Source organism: Oryx dammah, unplaced genomic scaffold, assembly GCF_014754425.2.
Source record: "Oryx dammah isolate SB20612 unplaced genomic scaffold, SCBI_Odam_1.1 HiC_scaffold_3, whole genome shotgun sequence".
Lineage (NCBI taxonomy): Eukaryota > Metazoa > Chordata > Mammalia > Artiodactyla > Bovidae > Oryx > Oryx dammah.
In genome coordinates this window covers 7,814,415-7,836,263 of record NW_024070187.1, presented here as the reverse complement: position 1 = coordinate 7,836,263, position 21,849 = coordinate 7,814,415, and the positions used below count along the sequence as shown (strand labels likewise).

General features: G+C 38.9%; 1 pseudogene; it reads right to left on the bottom strand.

The window, feature by feature from the left end:
* Positions 1 to 2,701: 2,701 nt before the first annotated feature.
* LOC120862267 overlaps positions 2,702 to 21,849 on the bottom strand; it is a 37,383-nt pseudogene continuing 18,235 nt past the window's right edge.

Below are 21,849 nucleotides of genomic sequence, written 5' to 3'. Positions count from 1 at the left end.
CTGGAGCAGCCATAAAGTGATACCCCACGTCCAAGGTAAGAGAAACCCCACTAAGATAGTAGGTGCTGAGAGAGGGCATCAGAGGGCAAACAGACTGAAACCTCAGTCACAGAAAACTAACCAATCTAATCACATGGACCACATTTTGTCTAACTCAATGAAACTAAGCCATGCCGTGTAGGGCCATGCAATACTGACAGGTCATGGTACATTATATTACTATTTCATAATTTTATGTTTAAATATATTATAGCCAGTATGCTCAGGCAGTCATGTGTGATCTCTGCAGACTCATTGATTGTAGCCCACCAGGCTCCTTTGTCCATGGAATTCTCCAGGAAAGAATACTAGAGTGGGTTGCCATTTCTTACTCCAGGATCATAGCCAACAGAAGCTTCAAAAAATTTATTATTCCAAAATATTAGTATTTTATACAAATATACACCTACACAATTCTACTAGGACTTTCTGAGTTCTGAAATTCAGCGTATCTTTATAATAACAGATGTGGCTTTCCCACAGAAAGGCATTTTTAGTTTATGACAGAATAAATTATATTTTTTACTGTTATGGAAAGAATTTATTACATTTACAGTCAACTTTAGAATAACACACAATCTATCTAATAAAATGTGTATTTATAGCCTTCAAAAAGAAAGAACAAAAAGCAGTAATATCTTATTTTTACCAGAGATGACATTTTAACCTTACTGCAAACTAATCTCCCCAGTCTGTGCTGTGCTGTTACAGTCTTGCAGTGCATCACAAGCCATGGAGACTGGCAGTGGAAAAAATGAGAACGTGTGCAGTTCCTTAAAAATTTATTGACTTAAATAACCTTGCCTATGTTAAAGATAATTAACAGAAACCCTAATCTAAAAAATATAAAAGCAGCTCCTGCAGCTCAATTCCAGAAAAATAAACGACCCAGTAAAAAATGGGCCGAAGAACTAAACAGACATTTCTCCAAAGAAGGCTAACAAACATATGTAAAGATGCTCAATATCACTCATTATCAGAGAAATGCAAATCAAAACCACAATGAGGTACCATTTCACACCAGTCAGAATGGCTGCGATCCAAAAGTCTACAAACAATACATGCTGGAGAGGGTGTGGAGAAAAGGGAACCCTGTTACACTGTTGGTGGGAATGCAAACCAGTACAGCCACTATGGAGAACAGTGTAGAAATTCCTTAAAAAACTGGAAATAGAACTGCCTTATGACCCAGCAATCCCACTGCTGGGCATACACACCAAGGAAACCAGAATTGAGACACGTGTACCCCAATGTTCATCACAGCACAGTTTACAATAGTCAGGACATGAAAGCAACCTAGATGTCCATTGTCAGACAAATGGATAAGAAAGCTGTGGTGCATATACACAGTGAAATATTACTCAGCCATTAAAAATGCATTTAAATCAGTTCTAATGAGGTGGGTGAAATTGGAACCTATTATAAGGAGTAAGGTAAATCAAAAAGAAAAACACTAATACAGTATATCAGTGCATAGTGCATATATGTGGAATTAGAAAGATGGTAATGATAACCCTATATGAGAGACAGCAAAAAAAGACACAGATGTAAAGAACAGTCTTTTGGACTCTGTGGGAGGGGGAGAGGGTGGGATGATTTGGGAGAATATCACTGAAACGTGTATATTATCATATGTGAAACAGATTGTCTGTCCAGGTTTGATGCATAAGACAGGGTGCTCAGGGCCCGTGCACTGAGATGACCCTGAGGGATGGGATGTGGAGGGTGGTGGGAGGGGATTTAGGATGGGGAACACATGTACACCCATGGCTGATTCATGTCAATGTATGGAAAAGCCACTACAATATTGTAAAGTAATTAGCCTCCAATTAAAATAAATTAAAAAAAAAAAGAAAAGAAAAGAAACCCTTTATACTTTGTGGAAAAAAAAAAAGTTCCTGTAGAATTGGTAACATCTCTTTGGTGGCAAATTGAATTTATTTCATGTGTTATTTATTTAGTCACTTAATATACTTTTCTAGTTAAATATTTATAAATTTAAGTATAAATATTTGATTATAAGGAAATGGTTTGAGACTTCATTGAACTATACATATAAACAAAATTTGACATTTTGATTTCTTGGTTATAGATGTCTTCAGCAAATAATTCTAAAATGTGGATAGTTGTGATCTTAGTATAAATTGCCATTCCAGTTGGTTAAGTGTCTTCATATTATATGACTAAATATAGTCATATGAAATCAAACTATGATAAATGATTTGATGAAATTATACTTGTTTGTGGAAAATATTTTTTTGTACAGAAATCCTTTAATTTTCTTTACTTTCACACATTAAAAGATGAAACACACTATACGAATGGCTTTTCATAGCAGATTACACGTGGGTCAATTCAGACTGACTCTCCAGGCCTGCTGGCTCAGGGGCCCTGGCCGGCAGCCGGTGCTCACGTGGCCAATGGGTTGATTTGGATGCAGAAGCGTGCAGCCCTCAGCGTGGAAAGTCCCATCCTCTAGTCTTAAATTAGGTTAAATGGCATCGTGTTCATATGGACAGACATGAAGTGTGGCGATCCTGAGCAGCTCCAGTCGTCCCAGCTTGCTATGGGAGCCTGGGCCTCAGGCGGAGCAGGAGTCCGGAGGCTCCGCTGCCGCACACTCAGCTCCCCTCCCCGGGGGGCCGAGGGGCTGTGCCCGGGCTCAGACTCTTTGGGGTTGAGCCAGGAAACTGTAGGTGTCCTCCTCCTTGTCCACTCGCTCCAGATACTTTATCTCGATCAGAATGTCAATGCATTTCTTAATATACTGGGTCCTGGGGCTTGCATCTTGAGGACAGCTGAGGCAGTACTTCTCCAAGTAACTGCTGGTGTTTTAGGACCTTCCTCATTGTCATAATTCTCACAATAGCCGTCGGAACCAGTAGTTTGAGATCTTCCTGGATGTGTAGGTGTGTGGTTTCTTGTTCCTGCTTCTGTTCCGTTTTCATTGGCACATTGAAGTTAACCCTTAATTTCTTATTATTATAACCAAGATTTAATTTTATTAAGGTATCTGGCTTCAATTCCACCTCATCAGCATTTGCATTTTCATCTTACAAGACCAGTAACTTTGACTTCCACAAAACCTGTAGGACTTGTGCCAAAATGTCCGTTTTTATCTGGGTGCTCCCAGTCAGCTGCTGATGGCCTAAGCATCCTCTGTGTTGTACTGGAGCAGGATGGCCATCTGGACTGTAAATGCCCGCAAAGCGTATCTGTTTTTGAAGTAGTTTGTTACTAATTCTCCTTTTGATACTTGACATAACCACGTCAATTTTCTGCCACTGTGACGGCTGGAGTAAAAGGCTGTGAATTGCTGGTAACTCCCTTCCAGCCAAGACAGCAAGGCAAACGTACAAGGTTGTTGAAAGGGCCACAATCCGAAACTCAGTACTTGAATACTGAAATCCAAGTCCAGCGGCTGGGAGTTCGTCTGGTCCTTTTTGAATTGCTCATTCAAATATTTGCTTAAACCGATGTCTTGAAACATCTGCTGAAGTTTAGCGGTAAACTCAAACTCACAAGCTTGCTGTAGCTTAGAGATCGTGCTCGCCTCGGCAGCGTCGCTCGCACGCTCTGACGGACAACCTCTTGGCCAGCAGAGACAACCTCTTCGTGTAGAACTTCTGAAACACGTCTTTGTCTTCGATTTATTTGAAGACCACCATCACTTGGTTGAGTGTGTCTTCAAGTTCTGCTTCTTTTGGGTTCTTTGAACTCTTCTTTAACAGGGAGTCACAGTATCAAGTCAGCAACTAGGGGCATTTACTAGACGAGCCATTTTGGTAGCCATGTTGTTTATGAAGCAACCTCAAGCCTTGTCCAGTGAGGCCAGGAAGCCAGCATTATTGTTGAATGCCGACATTACCAGGGCATTGTATTTTTTATGAACATCCAACACTGTCTGTATATACATTTTGGGGTCTTTTAATGCAGCTTTTCCACACTTCTCAATTGCTGCAAGACTCTGATTATGAATGTGTGTCTCCAGGAGTTTTTTCAATTTTCCCAGGCCATCCTGAATTCTAGATACAAGATTATATATGAGACCCAAATCTTCATTTTTGTCGGCATCCAGCAGGTTCAGGAACTGTGTGGAAGATCTCCAGGTGTTTCTTGATGACACCTTCTGGCACTTCCTGGCAAGCTCCTCCTCTGTGTTCTCAGGAAGGTACACCAGGACCCTCTGCTGCTCCTCCAGCAAACGGGTCTCTGCCTTTTTCATATTTTCAGTAACCGGGTTCTGCTGCAAGAATTCAGTACTCTCTCTGGTAAAAATTATTTCTGTGTCAGCCAGAAACTGAGATGCAAGGATTCTTTGTACACTGTTAGCATAGGGCCCTTCACAAAGGCATCACCTTCATTCAGCCCCAATTCCAGGTAAGACCATGCAACTCCACTTGCCAGTCTTGTATTGAAGGCTTCACCATTTCTTTCTTTTTCAATGAGTTTTAAAACAGCATTTGTTACCTCTTTATTCAGTGGCCTGAAAAGCCAGTCTCTTCACGTCACCAATGCAAGAGAATAGATTTTATAGATTCCTTTCCATCCTTTGTCACATTCCTGACGAACCCAATGTCTATTGAGGTAGGCACACATCCCGTTCAGCACTTTGCTTGAAAATTGGTAGTCTTCCCATTGCATAGTATAGAACTTCAGTACACTCACATACATAAAATCATCTCCTTCCTTAAGAAGATTTGTCAAGTAATTCTTCATGAATTCTTTAAGCTGTTTGTACAATTCCAATCCCTCAAACTGAGCTCCCCCAGAGATTGCTCCTTTTTTTATTTAGGAGAGACACCAGCTCCTCGAGCCTGGTTGAACTGGTGAACACTCGTGCAGTAGTTACAGGTGTGAGTGTAGAGTTCTGTGGGTCTGGACATGGCCATGCTCCGTCTGGTGTACACTTGCTGGATGCCAGCTCTGAGGTCATCCCAGATCTGGTCAAGGCCAATGTGCTTCAGTCCATGGGAGTTCTGACTTCTATTGGGTGACGTGGCCAATAATATTCTGAAGTCGTCCAGTGCAGCAATCTTTAGTCAAGGTTCAGCTAATTCTCCATCCGATGGAAATATACAGTATCATTCCAAATTTATTCACAGCAGCTCAGAAAGGATGTCCTTTGAATGGAGAGAATGAAATCTCATCGCAGGCCAACCAGCTGTGGCTCCTGCTGGGGAGAAGTTGGAGGGGGATGGCCAGGAAACCTTCGCCACCATCTCCTCACCAGCCCGTGGCATGGGAGGGGCCCTGGATAACATTTTTTAATTCACCAGACCCTTTTAGATAACCATTGTAAGGAATAACAAAGTCTCCACAGCCTATCTTCCAAATTAAGCATGCCCTAGCTACTAACATTATTAAATTGCCAGTCTTTCAAAATATCCAATAAATTTTATAAATTTCACATTGCCTTACATAGAAGCAAAATAATCACTTAACCTGACTACCTCTAGATAATCACCCAAGATGGCTGTGAAGAGATCTAATGAAAATAATGTTTCATTTAACCCTTTATGAATTGGTAAACAGTTGTAAGATTAACGAAATGACCTTTTCAAAGCAAAGTAACTGAATCCATTTTTTCGGTCAGATTAGTATGATTTATTCATTAATCCTATTTTTTTAGTCACTATCAATATGACCGTGAGATTAATATCAGTGTAATATTTTTTTACTATTTAACCTCCATTTTTCCTAGAAATGTAATACCTACACTGCTACTTATTACTCTGTCTAATGGAATGGTAAGTGGGAAAGAAAAGCTGTTGTGTGTTGGCAGGCACCTGCAGGGATTATTAAGTCATGGAGCTCCACATAAAATAACATTTATTTAATTGTTTTCATCAAAATCAACATAATGAAAAATGTTAACAAGTACTATTAAAATTAATAGGTACTGTTAAAATTGTTTGTACTTTATATACTGCTTTGTACATTATATAGAGCACCAACTCACATATCATTTAATTTCCTAACAATGAAAAAAATAGCAAAAATTTTGTTATTAAACTCTTTAAAAATTTACTGTACCTCTTCCAAACACAGGAGTCAAGTAGTAAGTTCTCACCCTAGTAAAATATTGATTCTAACAGTCTACATTTTAAAATTAGAATTCTTGAAAGGAGGAAAAAATAAATTATAAATCCTCTACACACATGCACACACACACACACACACAAATAATAGCCAAAGCACAGGAAAATAACACATGGCTTCTGTTTAAACATATTTTAAAAATTCAATTTTCATTTTTTAAAATATTTATGCTCACTTCTTCAGCATCATTTTCTCTAAAAGTTGACATTTAGTAAGTTCTTATTATGTTCTAGGCAGTTTTATATTATTTATTTTCTTTAGCAAGTATTATGATTTCCATTTTGTGGATGAGGTGCATTGGAGGAATTACATTATTTGTCCCAAACCAAAAATAATAGTTGAGATTCAGAAGAAGCCTAAGCTCTAAGCCCACCTTCTTGTGACTGTGCAGAATCAAGTAGCTTAAACCATGTTGTTGTTCAGTTGCTCAGTCAGTCTGACTCTCCAGTGAGATTCCATGAACTGCAGCACACCAGGCTTCCCTGCCCTTAAAGTGTGTAGATGATATACAGGGAGAAATTTTGTTCTCTAAGCCCAGAGTCCATAATTTAAAGGGGTGAAAGGAAGATTTTTTCCCCCTCCTTTACAAAACTAGCTGTGCTTCAAAACATGAGTAGCTAGATAAATGCTGGTAGATATAAATAAATAGTAAGGCCAATTCATTGTCCTTTGGACCATATGGTTTCTTTTTCACTTTGAATGTTAAAAATTATGGCAATTTTTCCATAATTAGAAACACATCATAAACTTATACTGGCAACATACATCAACATGATATTAATCACAAATAAAAAATAATAACTTTAAAAGTTGGGAAACTGCCAAAGGCCAAATTAACCAACATGGACATGAAGGATATTTTCATAATCAGTGTTTTAATGTTTATTCTTTTTTAAAATTTCTACCATCTACATAATTCTGGGTCAGTTTTTATTTTTTCCTCATTATATTTTCTCTTCTCCTCCCTCTTTTCATACCTGGTCATTTTGGGGGTTACCAGACATTCTGTGAAGAAGGCTGAGCACCGAAAAATTCATGCTTTTGAAGTTGGAGAAGACTCTTGAGAGTCCCTTGGACTGCAAGGAGATCCAACCAGTCCATTCTGAAGGAGATTTCTTGGGAAGGAATGATGCTAAAGCTAAAATTCCAATACTTTGGCCACCTCATGTGAAGAGTTAACTCATTCAAAAATACTCTGATTCTGGGAGGGATTGGGAGCAGGAGGAGAAGGGGACGACAGAGGATGAGACGGCTGAATGGCATCACTGACTTGATGGACGTGAGTCTGAGTGAACTCTGGGAGTTGGTGATGGACAGGGAGGCCTGGTGTGCTGCGATTCATGGGGTTGCAAAGAGTCGGACATGACTGAGCGACTGAACTGAAATGAACTGAACTGAACTGAGACATTCTGAATTTTACCTTGATTCTTAAATAAAATATTTATTTAAGATACTATTTAAGTTACTATATTTTTGAGCTTGGTTCCAGAATATGGTTATGTTTTTTATAATAGTTTTACCATTTGAATCTTGCTTTTAAACTTTTCTAGTCTGGATTAAAACTATGTTTAGTCTAGGATTATTTTTTCTCCCACCTTTGTGGCAGTACCCTGCTTAATACTGTAACCAACTGTCCCTCCAACCGCACCCCACCCCGTGCCCGATTATAAAATTTTCTACTTTGGTTGTTAAGCACATGTGTTGTTCCATATTCTCTTTAATGCCAGATATTCTTACCTCTAATTTTTTGAAGAAATCCTTTCCCTGGCACCAGGTATTGTCTTTACTTCATTCTCTGAGTAGTAATCAACTGGATATCCAAGGTGGCCCTTCTGAATATATTTGAACTTCTTTCCTTGGGTAACTCTCTTTTCTGCAGTACTCTGTCCTGCAAATTCTACCCACCCTGGCTTCATAAGACATGGAGTTCTATCTCCTTAATTCAGGGAGCTACCAGGCTCCAATAATGTATTTGTTTTAGACCTGTTATCTTCCTTTAGTGTTAACTGTGGAATTCCATTGCTTAGTCTTGAAAATAATGATAGTGAAAAATAGTCTCAAAGAGAGAATATATTGTTTCTCCTTTTGCAGCTAGAGAAGTGGAGACACAATTCAAATTCATAAATTTAGAGCTGATATCAAATTGAGAATATTCTCAAAATGCCAGTCTTCTTTTTTGTCAAATGTGGAGGCTGTATATAAAATGTACAATTCTGTTTTATTTTCTACTATTGCAAAATTCTCCTTGGAAGTATTATTTGAACAGATCAGTATTTTAAGATGTCTGGATTTCAAAGATCAACCTATGCCCTGTCACTAAACAGCTTATAGCTTCTAATTATCCAAGTTCTATCATTATGGTTGTTGTTTGATGTAATAATATTTTACTCCTGCATATTCCTGAGAAGGAAGTGTGTAGTGTACACTTGCAGAATTTAAATTTGACACTTCTGGTTTCTTCCTTCAGAGTTGAATGAAAAGACAAGCCACAGACGGAGAAAATGTTTGCTCTTCATACATCATGTGTCGCATAAGGAGCTTGTATCCAGAATATGGTCTTTAGAAAGAATTTTAGAATCTCAGACTCTTAATGAATATAATAAATTTCATAAAAAATATGATCCCATTTTTTTTTTTTAAATGGGCAAAAGATTTGGACACTTTCCCAAAGATAGATGACCAACAAACTCATGAAAACATATTAGACATCATCAGCCCCTGGGCAAATGCAACTTATAACCACCCAGCAATATTATTTGTAATATCCATCAACATATGGAATAGACACATAAATTGCAAGGTTTCCATACTTTAGAGCCAGACACAACTTAGTGATTGAACAACAACAATACTATAAGATAGAATACTGCGCTGCATTAAAAATAAATTAAGTATTGACTCGTGCTGCAACATAATGAATTTCAAAAAAAGTATCTGAGTAAAAAAAAAGTAAGAACAAAATTAAAGATACATACTCTGTAACTCTTTCATATGAAATTTGAAAGCATACACACTGATCCACTTTGACAAAGCAGATCCGTCGTTGCCTGGGGATTGGCTGTAGAGGTAGGAGGGAGGCATTGCAAAGAAACAAAAGGAAATTTGGGGGAATAATGAATATGCTCGTCATCTTAATGGTTAAAGAAATTAACATATTTATTTGAGCTTTGAAAACTGTGTATTTAAATATGTGCTTCAAGTAGCATTGTCTCATTAAACAAAGGAATGAAAACAAACAGAAAAGGATCCTCGTCCAGGAAAGAGATGAAGTAAAGCCTTCCTTTTAGGAAGGCGAGGGGGTGTGCTTTTACTTTCACAACACTTGAGGATATTCCAGAACCAGGAAACTCTAAAACTCTGAAACTTTCAAGATTTTTTGCAAATGGTAAAAATGCTTTGATAGATGAGCTTAAAAAATTAATTTTGATAGTACATAAATAATGTGACTGGGTTTGAGTAAACTATCCATACAGCAGCTAATTTTTAGTATGAAGAAATACTAAACCATTGCAGTTAAAACGTACCATTGAAAATAAGCTGCCCAAGTTCTTGTGTGGCTGTATTTGGATTCTGTAACTAACTCTCAGTGCTCTGAAGCACAAACAGCGTTGCCCTAGTCTCCACTAGCTTGGAGAGATAAAAGGCTACATGAAACCTACATTTTGTATCCAAAGAGAGGTCTAAAAGCGTTTGAATGCAATGTCAAACAATTTTCATGGTGTCTTTAAATTTAACAAATACCAGTGAAAGGCAACATCTGACTGTAAAAGGCCAGCTTCTCTTCACAGCCCACTTTATTCTCATGAAGCAGCTTTCTCAAATTTTTGCTCCAGCAATCCTCTTTTTTTCACTTCACTTTAATTTGCTTTTTTTCAGTGAAGAAAACTGCCTTTCTCTATCTGTGATAAATAATAAAGTCTTTTCAACCGGAGAGAATAAGATTGGCTGCAGAGATTTCATTATTGTCTCAATAAGATACTTCTAGAGCCAGGGAAAATAACCCTCAAAGTACAATTGGTTAAACACTTTAGTCAATTATAATGTCACTATAGGATAATATGAAATATGTGTACCAAACACAGGGAAATGGACTCTAATTGCTGACATTTGTCAATTATTTGTAGGGAATAATTTTTATCATTTCTCAAAATAATTGACAAGGCAGAGTCCAGAAATGATTTTAAAAGAGTCATTAATATACATTTTGTAACCCTTTGAGACGTAATAATTATCGTTTGGCAAACAGAATCGTTCATACTGGTACTTGGTCAGTGCTCTCTTGGAATTTCTTCAGTAGTTTTCAAGAAGTATGAAATCATCTCTAAGGAGGAAAAGAAAACAAAAAATCTTCCAATCTTCCTAATATAGAATACATTTTAAAAGTTTCCTTTAGTATCTAAACCTCTATGTTAACTATTTTCTGATGCTTCAGTTCAATGCAGTTTAGTCACTCAGTTGTGTCAGATTCGTTGTAGCCCCATGGACTGCAGCACGCCAGACTTCCCTATCCATCAAAAACTCCCAGAGCTTGCTCAAACTCATGTCCATCGAGTCACTGGACATCCAACCATCTCATCCTCTGTCTTCCCCTTCTCCTCCTGACTTCAATCTTTATTGGCATCAGGGTCTTCCAATAAGTCAGTTCTTCACATCAGGTGGCCAAAGTATTGGAGTTTCAGCTTCAGCATCAGCCCTTCCAATGAATATTCAGGACTGATTTCCTGATTTCCTAGGATGGACAGGTTGGATCTCCTTGCAGTCCAAGGGACTCTCAAGAGTCTTCTCCAACACCACAGTTCAAAAGCATCAATTCTTTGGCACTCAGCTTTCTTTATAGTCCAGCTCTCACATCCATACGTGACTACTGGGAAAACCATAGCTTTGACTAGTTGCACCTTTGTTGGCAAAGTAATGTCTCTGCTTTTTAATATGCTGTCTAGGTTGGTCATAGCTTTTCTTCCAAGGAGCAAGTGTCTTTTAATGGCTGCAGTTACCATCTGCAATGATTTTGGAGCCCAAGAAAATAAAGTCTGACACTGTTTCCACTGTTTCCCCATCTATTTGCCATGAAGTGATGGAACCAGATGCCATGATTTTAGGTTTTTGAATGTTGAATTTTAGGCCAGCTTTTTCACTCTCCTCTTTCACTTTCATCAAGATGCTCTTCAGTTCCTCTTTGTTTTCTGCCATAAGGATGGTGTCATCTGCATATCTCTAGTCTTTCCCTTTCTATTGTTTTCCTCTATTTCTTTGCATGGATCACTGAGGAAAGCTTTGTTATCTCTCCTTGCTATTCTTTGGAACTCTGCATTCAGATGGGTATATCTTGCCTTTTCTCCTTTGCCTTGAGCTTCTCTTTTTGTCTCAGTTATTTGCATTCTGATGCTCACTTCCATGTTAAAAACTGTACTAGATAAAAATATAAATTTGAATGCCTTAAACAAAATAATTCACAATGTAAAAAATATGTCAGCAATTACAATAATTAAGTTTTCACACTTGCGACTTGATACAAAACATACCTTAAGTAATTCCTTCATTAGCTACACAGTAACTGTGTAGTATTAGACTTTGAAAATGCTAAGCTGTACTATCTTAATCTATGTATTATCTAAATTAGCCTCTCTTTTGTCTATCTGCCTTTTTGTCAATATGTCCTTGACCCTCATGTCTGCATTTCTTTATCCAACCTTCTCTGAACTAAATATTTATAAAATAACTTCTTTCTGAAAACCTCTAACTGTATGATTAACAGGTATATTAATATTTTATTGCTGCTATAAAAAATTACCACAAATTTATTGATTTCAACCACATAATAATATTGTATTTCTATAGATTAGAATTCTATCGCAGGCTACTTCTGGGCTAAAATCAAGCTGTCAGTAGTGTTGAGTTCCCTTCTTGAGGTTTTCTGAGAAAATCCATTTCCTTGCCTTTTCTGGAAGCCACCTGCATTCCTTGGATTATGTCCCACTTAACCATATTCAGAGTCAGCATCATTAAGTTGAGTCCTCACTCTGCCATCTTTCTCATTCTTTTTCTTGTACTTCTCTCTTCCACTCTTAAAAAACCATAATTACATTGGATCCATCCAGATAATACACACTAATTTCTCTATTTTTAATGTCCACTTATTTGAAACCTTCAGTTCAGTTCAGTTCAGTTGCTCAGTCATGTCCGACTCTTTGCAACCCCATGAATCGCAGCACGCCAGGCCTCCCTGTTCATCACCAACTTCCAGAGTTCACTCAATTCCCCACTAATATATACGGTAATGTACTCACAGTTTCCAAATCTGGATGTAAAAATCTTTGGGGAAGTCATCAATCTGCTGCCACAATAAACCACCTTAAGATACACAAAATTCTCTCCATCTCTCCTAATAGGTCAGTTCTTCCCCCCCATTTTTTTTCCCATCTGAGTACTTACTACTTTCAAGCCAATTCATGCATTCATCCTAAGTCACTTCAGTTATGTCTGACTCTGTGCGACTGTGGATTATAGCCCATCAGGCTCCTCTCTTCATGAAATTCTCCAGGCAAGGATACTGGTGTGGGTTGCCACACCCTCCTCCGCGGGATCTTCCTTACCCAGGGATCGAATCTGTCTCTCATGTCTCCTGCATTGGCAATTCAGGTCAATATCTTAGAATAAATAGCCCCTTGTTTCCTCTCAGTTTCATTACTCCTCATCCAACCAGCTGCAAGAATTGAGGCTCTAAAATCAACATAAGTCCCAATATCTCCATATCCACTTGACTACACACATCCATGCCTGGATTATCTTCACTGCATGGTCATTGCAGCCACCAAACAGTCTGCAGTTTTTCACACAGCATCCAGGGTAATGTTTTAACCATAATTCTATTTCCATTTTTTATCTGCTTTAAATTTTTAAAAAGCTTTCTATTGTACTTAGGAAAAACTTCAAATTCCATATTTTGCATACCCTTAGCTCCCACTGGTTTGGTCTATACCTACCTCCTTCTTTCTTGCTATTTTCTAAATACAATTTTGCCTTTTTGCTCTTCACTTTTATTAAATTCTGCAATGTAATTCTGATACTAACTACCTGGAGTTAGTGTAGACTTCTCAGGTTGACCTCTGAGTCTCCAGAAGACTCTCCTCTTCAGAGGAGGTGAAGCTGAAAGCTCTGAAGTTCATCAGCCACTTATACAACTCAGTTCAGTTCAGTTCAGTTCAGTCGCTCAGTCATGTCCAACTCTTTGGACCCCATGAATCGCAGCATGCCAGGCCTCCCTGTCCATCACCAACTCCCGGAGTTCACTCAGACTCACGTCCGTCGAGTCCATGATGCCATCCAGCCATCTCATCCTCTGTTGTCCCCTTCTCCTCCTGCCCCCAATCCCTCCCAGCATCACAGTCTTTTCCAATGAGTCAACTCTTCGCATGAGGTGGCCAAAGTACTGGAGTTTCAGCTTTAGCATCATTCCTTCCAAAGAAATCCCATAAATGTGATGATTCTCACTGTCCTCTCAGATTTGATAATTTTCTAGAGTGACTCATGGAACTCAAGAAAGTGCTATAATTATGAATGAAGTTTATTATAAAGGATACAAATCACAATCAATGAAATGAAGAGACTCAAAGGGTGAGGATAGGAGGGTTCCAAACATGGAGATTCTTTGTCTTCAAGATGTGTCACTTTCCTGGCACATCAAAGTGTGTCACCCACCAGCAAGGACACTCTATCGGTGTGGTTCAGATTTTATTAGACTTTAATTGCATAGGCTTGGCTGACTGACTGATTGGCCAGTGACTGGACGCAACCTCCTCTTTTTGTCTTCCCAGGAAATCTGATATTAGCTGGCCAAAGTCTCAGGTTTCATATCTCGGGATTCCCAGGACTTGTGAAAAATCTACAAATAGTCAATCTTACTATTTCCTTCTTTTGTTTTCTTTTCTCTACCTACCTTCTACTGTCCATCCAATTTTTATATAGCCTGCTTCAAAAAGAGACTTCAGTAAACTCGATTACAATACAGACATAAAATAAGTCTGTTTAAATGAAAAATAAGTTAGATTATATATAAAGAAGAAAGTAAGAACAACAAATATCTAGTAAAGTTATCATTTTAATGTGACTACATAAAAATTTTCATGTGCATTTCTTGGCAAATGCAATAAAACAAATACACAAATACAGAGTGCTCTATTAGTATCCATTCTTTTATTAAGGTGTACCTAATAGTTCCTTGGAAGGACTGATGCTGAAGCTGAAACTCCAATACTTTGGCCACCTGATGCGAAGAGCTGACTCACTGGAAAAGACTCTGATGCTGAGAAAGATTGAAGGCAGGAGAAGAAGGGGATGACAGAGGTTGAGATTGTTGGAGGGCATCACCAACTCAATGGGCATGAGTTGAGCAAGCTCCGGGAGTTGGTGATGGACAGAGAAGCCTGGCATGCTGCAGTCCATGGGGTCAGAAAGAGTTAGGCATGACTGAGTGACTGAACTGACCTAATAGTTCCCAAAGAGACTCAAAATATTTAATGAGTTGAATTATCCTAATTGAGAAATGAGAACACTGAGGTTTTTGCATACCCACTCTAGTATATCCCTGGTTTGGCTCCTCACAAGGGGCCTAACTCACCAACACTTCTGGTCTGCTGTGTGGGTGGACCAAAGATCAGACGTGCAGTGCAGTGAAAGGTGAGTGAGGGGTAGACATGAAGATGGACAGTGCCCGCCACAACCCAAGCACTGTGCTAAGAATGTCACCACTTACCGTGTACTTAGGTAGTGTTCCCACCTGACATACAAGAGAACTGGAGCCCTTAGTGACTTTAAATAATCCTCTTCTGGTCACAAACCTAGCAACTGACAAAACTAATTACTTTCTGCATTAACTAGGTTATGAATAATTCATTGGAAAAATTTCAGATAATGCTGCAGTGCTCACTCTGGACCATATTCCACAACCTTTGGCCAAGTTAAAGTGGCCATTTCTTCAGTGGTTATCCATGCATAGTTTTTAACCCAAGCACTGACTTTTGTTAAAGACGTCTTTAACTATATTCTTTGTCAGTACTTCTCTCCTTTAATAGGGCTTCCCTGATAGCTCAGTTGGTAAAGAATCCACCTGCAGTGCAGGAGACGCTGGTTCAATTCCTGGGTTGAAAAGATCCCCAGGTGAAGGGAAAGGATACCCACTCCAGTATTCTGGCCTAGAGAATTCCATGGACTCTACAGTCCTTGGTGTCGTAAAGAGTCAAACACGACTGAGCGACTTTCACTTTCCTTTAATATGTCATTAAAAAGGCAATTTGTAGAATATTTTATTATTGAAACCAAATCCAGAAAATACCATAAACTCAGATATTCTGGGAGTATCTGAAAATTCTTCAACTAGGAAGCAAATGTTTCATACTGTAACTGTATTACTGTAACTTAGTATTCTAACACTTTTCATATTATCAGCAATATTTTCCATGGATATTTCAATAATATTTGCTGGAAAAGAAATGCACTTTAGTTTGTAGTTTTTTTTTTTTTAATCAATTTAATATATTGAGAAGAGTAAGTGTTTTTATAACAGTAAATGTTTGAGTTTCCTCCTTAAATTTAAAAATCTTAAGAAAAAGATATTCACAAACTTTATCATTATATTTAGTAAAGTTTTCTAACGTATTTAATTGAGCATGGCATAGATTGAAACTGCAAGAGAAATTGCAGATGTTTCTCTTCATTTTCATTGTTCCAAGTGCTTGGTTTTAAATTTATTAGCAATCCTAATTGGTTGACCCTATCATCATTTGCTACCTTTCCAAGTTACTGAGCTATTATTATTCTACTGTTTTGTGTGGACTTCTTTTTGGAGAGTCATTTACCCAACAGGAAGCCTACATTAAGTCACTCACAGCATTGTTCACAAAGAGAGGAGTAGAGCCTCTGGCCAATAGACTTTAAGCCATAATTCATCTTACTGGTATTTGCAATGTTAAGGACCAGTGCCTTACTTTTAGCCAGTACAATGCAGCCAAGGTGATGTGATGGGTGCAGGTATGTGTGATTACATAAGAGTAGTGTCATCTTGCTAGTCTCCTGTCTCTCTCTGTCTCTCTCCCTCACTGTCTGTGATGAAGCAGTCCATTATGAATCTTAAACCCCAAGGAGCTGATTGATGTCAACGCCTTGTGAGCCAAGGAAGAACTTTCTGTCCTCCTCCAGCTTCCAGATGGACTCTGTCTCCCACCAATACATTGCAGCTTGGTGAGACAGGCACAGAATCCAGCTAAGCTGTGCCCAGATTTCTGAAACTCAAATAATAAATTTGTTAACAGAACCTCTGTACTTCCCTACCTGTAGTTCTCTTCAGAAACAGAAACTTCTAGGGTGGTTGGGAAAATATAGATACGCACAGGTAGCAGAAGCCATAATAACACCCATTTCAAACCAAATACCTCATTTCTTTGATCCCTCTCTTTAGTCCACAGAGGTTCCTATCCAGTGTACCTCACTCAGTTCAGTTCAATTCAGTCGCTCAGTCGTGTCCGACACTTTGAGACCCCATGAATGGCAGCACGCTGGGCCTGTCTGTCCATCACCAACTTCCTGAGTTCACCCAAACTCATGTCCATCAAGTCAGTGATGCCATCCAGCCATCTCACCCTCTGTCGTCCCCTTCTCCTCCTGCCCCCAAACCCTCCCAGCATCAGAGTATTTTCTAATGAGTTAATTCTTTGCATAAGGTGGCCAAAGTATTAGAGTTTCAGCTTTAGCATCAGTCCTTTCAAAGAACACCCAGGACTCATCTCCTTTAGAATGGACTGATTGGATTTCCTTGCAGTCTGGGACTCTCAAGAGTCTTCTCCAACACCACAGTTCAAAAGCATCAATTCTATAGTGCTCAGCTTTCTTCACAGTACAACTTTCACATCCATACATGACCGTCTAGCCTTGACTAGCTTTGTTGGCAAAGTAATGTCTATGCTTTTTTGTATGCTGTCTAAGTTGTTCATAATTTTCCTTCCAAGGAGTAAGCATCTTTTAATTTCATGGCTGCAGTCACCATCTGCAGTGATTTTGGAGCCCCCAAAAACAAAGGCTGACACTGTTTCCACTGTTTCCCCATCTATTTCCTATGAAGTGATGGGACAAGATGCCATGATCTTCGTTTTCTGAATGTTGAGCTTTAAGCCAACTTTTTCACTCTCCTCTTTCAGTTTCATCAAGGGGCTTTTTAGTTCCTCTTCACTTTCTGCCATAAGGGTGATGTCATCTGCATATCTGAGGTTATTGATATTTCTCCCAGCAATCTTGATTCCAACTTGTGCTTCTTTCAGCCCAGCGTTTCTCATAATGTACACTGAATATAATTTAAATAAGCAGGATGACAATATACAGCCTTGATGTATTCCTTTTCCTATTTGGAACCAGTATGTTGTTCTGTGCCCAGTTCTAACTGTTGTTTCCTGATCTGCATATAGATTTCTCAAGAGGTAGGTCAGGTGGTCTGGTATTCCCATCTGTTTCACAATTTTCCACAGTTTATTGTGATCCACACAGTCAAAGGCTTTGGCATAGTCAATAAAGCAAAAAACTCCTATTGCCAAATTCAGACTTAAATTGAAAAAAGTAGGGAAAACCACTATACCATTCAGGTATGACCTACATCAAATCCCTTATGATTATACAGTGGAAGTCAGAAATAGATTTAAGGGACTAGATCTGATAGATGAGTGCCTGATGAACTATGGATGGAGGTTCATGACATTGTACAGGAGATAGGGATCAAAACCATCCACATTGAAAAGAAATGCAAAAAAGCAAAATGGCTGTCTGGGGAAGCCTTACAAATAGCTGTGAAAAGAAGAGAAGTGAAAGGCAAACGAGAAAAGGAAAGATATAAGCATCTGAATGCAGAGTTCCAAAGAATAGCAAGGAGAGATAAGAAAGCCTTCCTCAGTGATCAGTGCAGAGAAATAGAGGAAAACAACAGAATGGGAAAGACTATAGATATCTTCAGGAAAATTAGAGATACCAAGGGAATAGTTCATGCAAAGATGAGCTCGATAAAGGACAGAAATGGTCTGGACCAACAGAAGCAGAAGATATTAAGAAGAGGTGGCAAGAATACACAGAAGAATTGTACAAAAAAGATCTTCATAACCAAGATAATCACGATGGTGTAATCACTCTCCTAGAGCCAGACTTCCTGGAAAGTGAAGTCAAGTGGGCCTTAGAAACCATCACTACAAACAAAGCTAGTGGAAGTGATGGAATTCCAGTTGAGCTGTTTCAAATCCCAAAAGATGATGCTGCGAAAGTGCTGCACTCAATATGCCAGCAAATTTGGAAAACTCAGCAGTGGCCACAGGACTGGAAATGGTCAGTTTTCATTCCAATCCCAAAGAAAGGCAATGCCAAAGAATGCTTAAACGTCACTCAGAATTATCTGAAATGGCTACTGTCAATGACAACATGTTTCTATTTTTTAAAAAATCACTCCTTTATTTGCATATTGGCAGTGGTTTTTCTACTCTTTTTGCTCCATCATGATGTCCGATGTTGACTGGTTTTCTCTATGGTGTGTACAAAATATAATATTCTTTTAAGATCACAGTATTGCAAATGACTGTGAAAGAACCTGGAGGACTAAAGAAGTTCCACTGTGATCCCTCAGCTCTTTCTCACTAGTTTTCTGGTTAAACTTAAAGTGTTAAGCAAACCATGCCCACAGAATTCCTGTCCTTATGTTCTAGTTCTGATAATGCATGCATGCTCAGTTGCATCAGTCATGTCTGACTCTTTGAAGCCTTATGGACTGTAGCCTGCCAGTCCCACTGTCCCTAGGATTCTCCAGACAAGAACACTGGAGTAGGTTGCCATGCTCTCTTCCAGGGGATCTTCACATCCCAGGAATCAAACCTGCATCTTTTATGTTTCCTGCATTGGCAGGAGGGTTCTCTACCACTAGCACCACCTGAGAAGCCCTGTCCTGATATAACTCAAGTTAAATTTCTCCATCTTCCAAGAATTTGACTAAAGGACAAAATGCCCAAGAAAACTGAATCACTGTCTGATATGTGGAAGAGAAATGGGAAAAAAATAAAAGTCAATGTGATGACAGTAGTTTTAAGTTAAACTTTGGTTAATTTCTCCAATTTTATAAAAAATTGTAAATACATGAACATTTTGTCACCCCCTCTGATTCCCTGGTGGCTCAGATGGTAAAGCATCTGCCTGCAACACGGGAGACCTGGGTTTGTTCTTTGGGTCAGGAAGATTCCCTGGAGAAGGAAATGGCAAGCCACTGCAGTACTCTTGCCTAGAAAATTCCATGGATGCAGGAGCCTGGTGGGCTACAGTCCATGGGGTCGCAAAGAGTTGGGCACGACTGAGCAACTTCACTCACTGCAGTATTTTGCACAGATCCATGCAAATGAACTGCTCTGCTTTAACCTTCCTTAGCTTTATAGGGTATTTATTTGTGTGTGCCTTTCCACTATTAAAACCAGATACATTCTTTAGTACTACCAGAGTTATTTATTTTTAAAAAAGTAAAAAAATAATTTTCTTCAATTCATAATGTACAATGTTATAAATTTTTCAATAACCAAATCATAAAGTCTGTTACTTGAGAAAATGTATAAAACCTTTCAATAATCTGGTCTCAACTTTTATCTTCTATTTAATCTTCACAAGTCTCCTTCATGTGTGGGTCTCCTTCACACACACACACATATATATGTCATTTCCTTTACCCATTCATCTGTCACTGGACATTTAGGTTATTTTCATATCTTGGCTATTGTGGGTAATGCTTCTGTGAATATGGGAGTGCAGATATTTTATCAAGATAGTGATTTAATCATCTCCTGATATATATTATATGTGTATGTGTGTGTGTGTATACATACATACACACAGGCTTCCCTGATAGCTCAGTGGGTAAAGAATCCACTGCAATGCATGAGACACTAGCAAAGTAATGCTCAAAATTCTCCAAGTGAGGCTCAAAAATATGTGAACCAAGAACTTCCAGATATTCAAGCTGGATTTAGAAAAGGCAGAGGAACCAGAGATCAAGCTGCCAACATACATTGGATCATAGAAAAAGCAAGAGAGTTCCAGAAAAACATCTACTTTTTCTTTATTGACTACATCAAAGCCTTTGACTGTGTGAAGTGAAGTGAAGTCGCTCAGCCATGTCCGACTCTTTGTGATCCCATGGACGGGCTCCTCCGTCCATGGGATTTTCCAGGCAAGAATACTGGGGTGAGTTGCCATTTCCTTCTCCAGGAGAACTTCCCAACCCAGTACTCAAACCCTGGTCTTCCGCATTGTATGTAGACACTTTACCATATGAGTCACAAGGGAAGCCCAGAAAGAAAAAAACAAAAAACTGTTTTGAGCCCCCCCCTTTTTTTTTTTGAGGAGGGGCAAGAATACTGGAGTGGGTTGCCATTCCCTTCTCCAGGAGATCTTCCCTATCCAGGGATTGAACTCAGGTTGCCTGAATTGTAGGCAGACACTTTACCATCTGAGCCACCAGGGAAGTCCAGAAGCAACAGTTAGAACCAAACATGGAACAACAGACTGATTCCAAATCAGGAAAGGAGTACGTCAAGACTGTATATTGTCACCCTGCTTACTTAACTTTTATGCAGAGTACTTCATGCGAAATGCCAGGCTAGATGAAGCACAATCTAGAATCAAGATTGCCAGGAGAAATATCAATAACCTCAGATATGCAGATGACACCATCCTTATGGCAGAAAGCGAAAAAGAAGTAAAGAGGATCTTGATGAAAGTGAAAGAGGACAGTAAAAAAGTTTGACTCTGTGGATCACAACAAACTGTGGGAAATTCTTCAAGAAATGGAAGTATCAGACCACCTTACCTGCCTCCTGAGAAATCTGTACGCAGGTCAAGAAGCAACAGTTAGAACCAAACATGGAACAAGAGACTGGTTCCAAATCAGGAAAGGAGTACGTCAAGGCTGTATATTGTCACCCTGATTATTTAATTTCTATGCAGAGTACTTCATGCATAATGCCAGGCTAGAAGAAACACAATCAGGAATCAAGATTGCCAAGAGAAATACCAATAACCTCAGATATGCAGATGACACCATCCTTATGGCAGAAAGCGAAAAAGAAGCAAAGAGGCTCTTGATGAAGGTGAAAAAGGACAGTGAAAAAGTTGGCTTAAAATTCAACATTCAAAAAACTAAGATCATAGCATCTGGTCTCATCACTTCAATGCAAATAGATGTAGAAACAATAGAAATAGTGAAAGACTACATTTTTGGGCTCCAAAATCACTACAGATGGTGACTGCAGTCATGAAATTAAAAGATGCTTGCTCCTTGGAAGAAAAGCTACAGCCTACCTAGACAGCATATTAAAAAACAGAGACATTACTTTGCCGACAAAGGTCCATCTAAAGTTATGGTTTTTTCAATAGTCATGTATGGATGTGAGAGTTGGACTATAAAGAAAGTTGAGAGCTGAAGCATTGATGCTTTTGAACTGTGGTGTTGGAGAAGACTCTTGAGAGTCCCTTGGACTGCAAGGAGATCCAAACAGTTCATCCTAAAGGAAATCAATCCTGAATATTCATTGGAAGGGCTGATGCTGAAGGTAAAACTCCAATACTTTGGCCACCTTATGTGAAGTACTGACCCATTCGAAAAGCCCCTGATACTCAGAAGGATTGAAGGCAGGAGAAGAAGGGGAT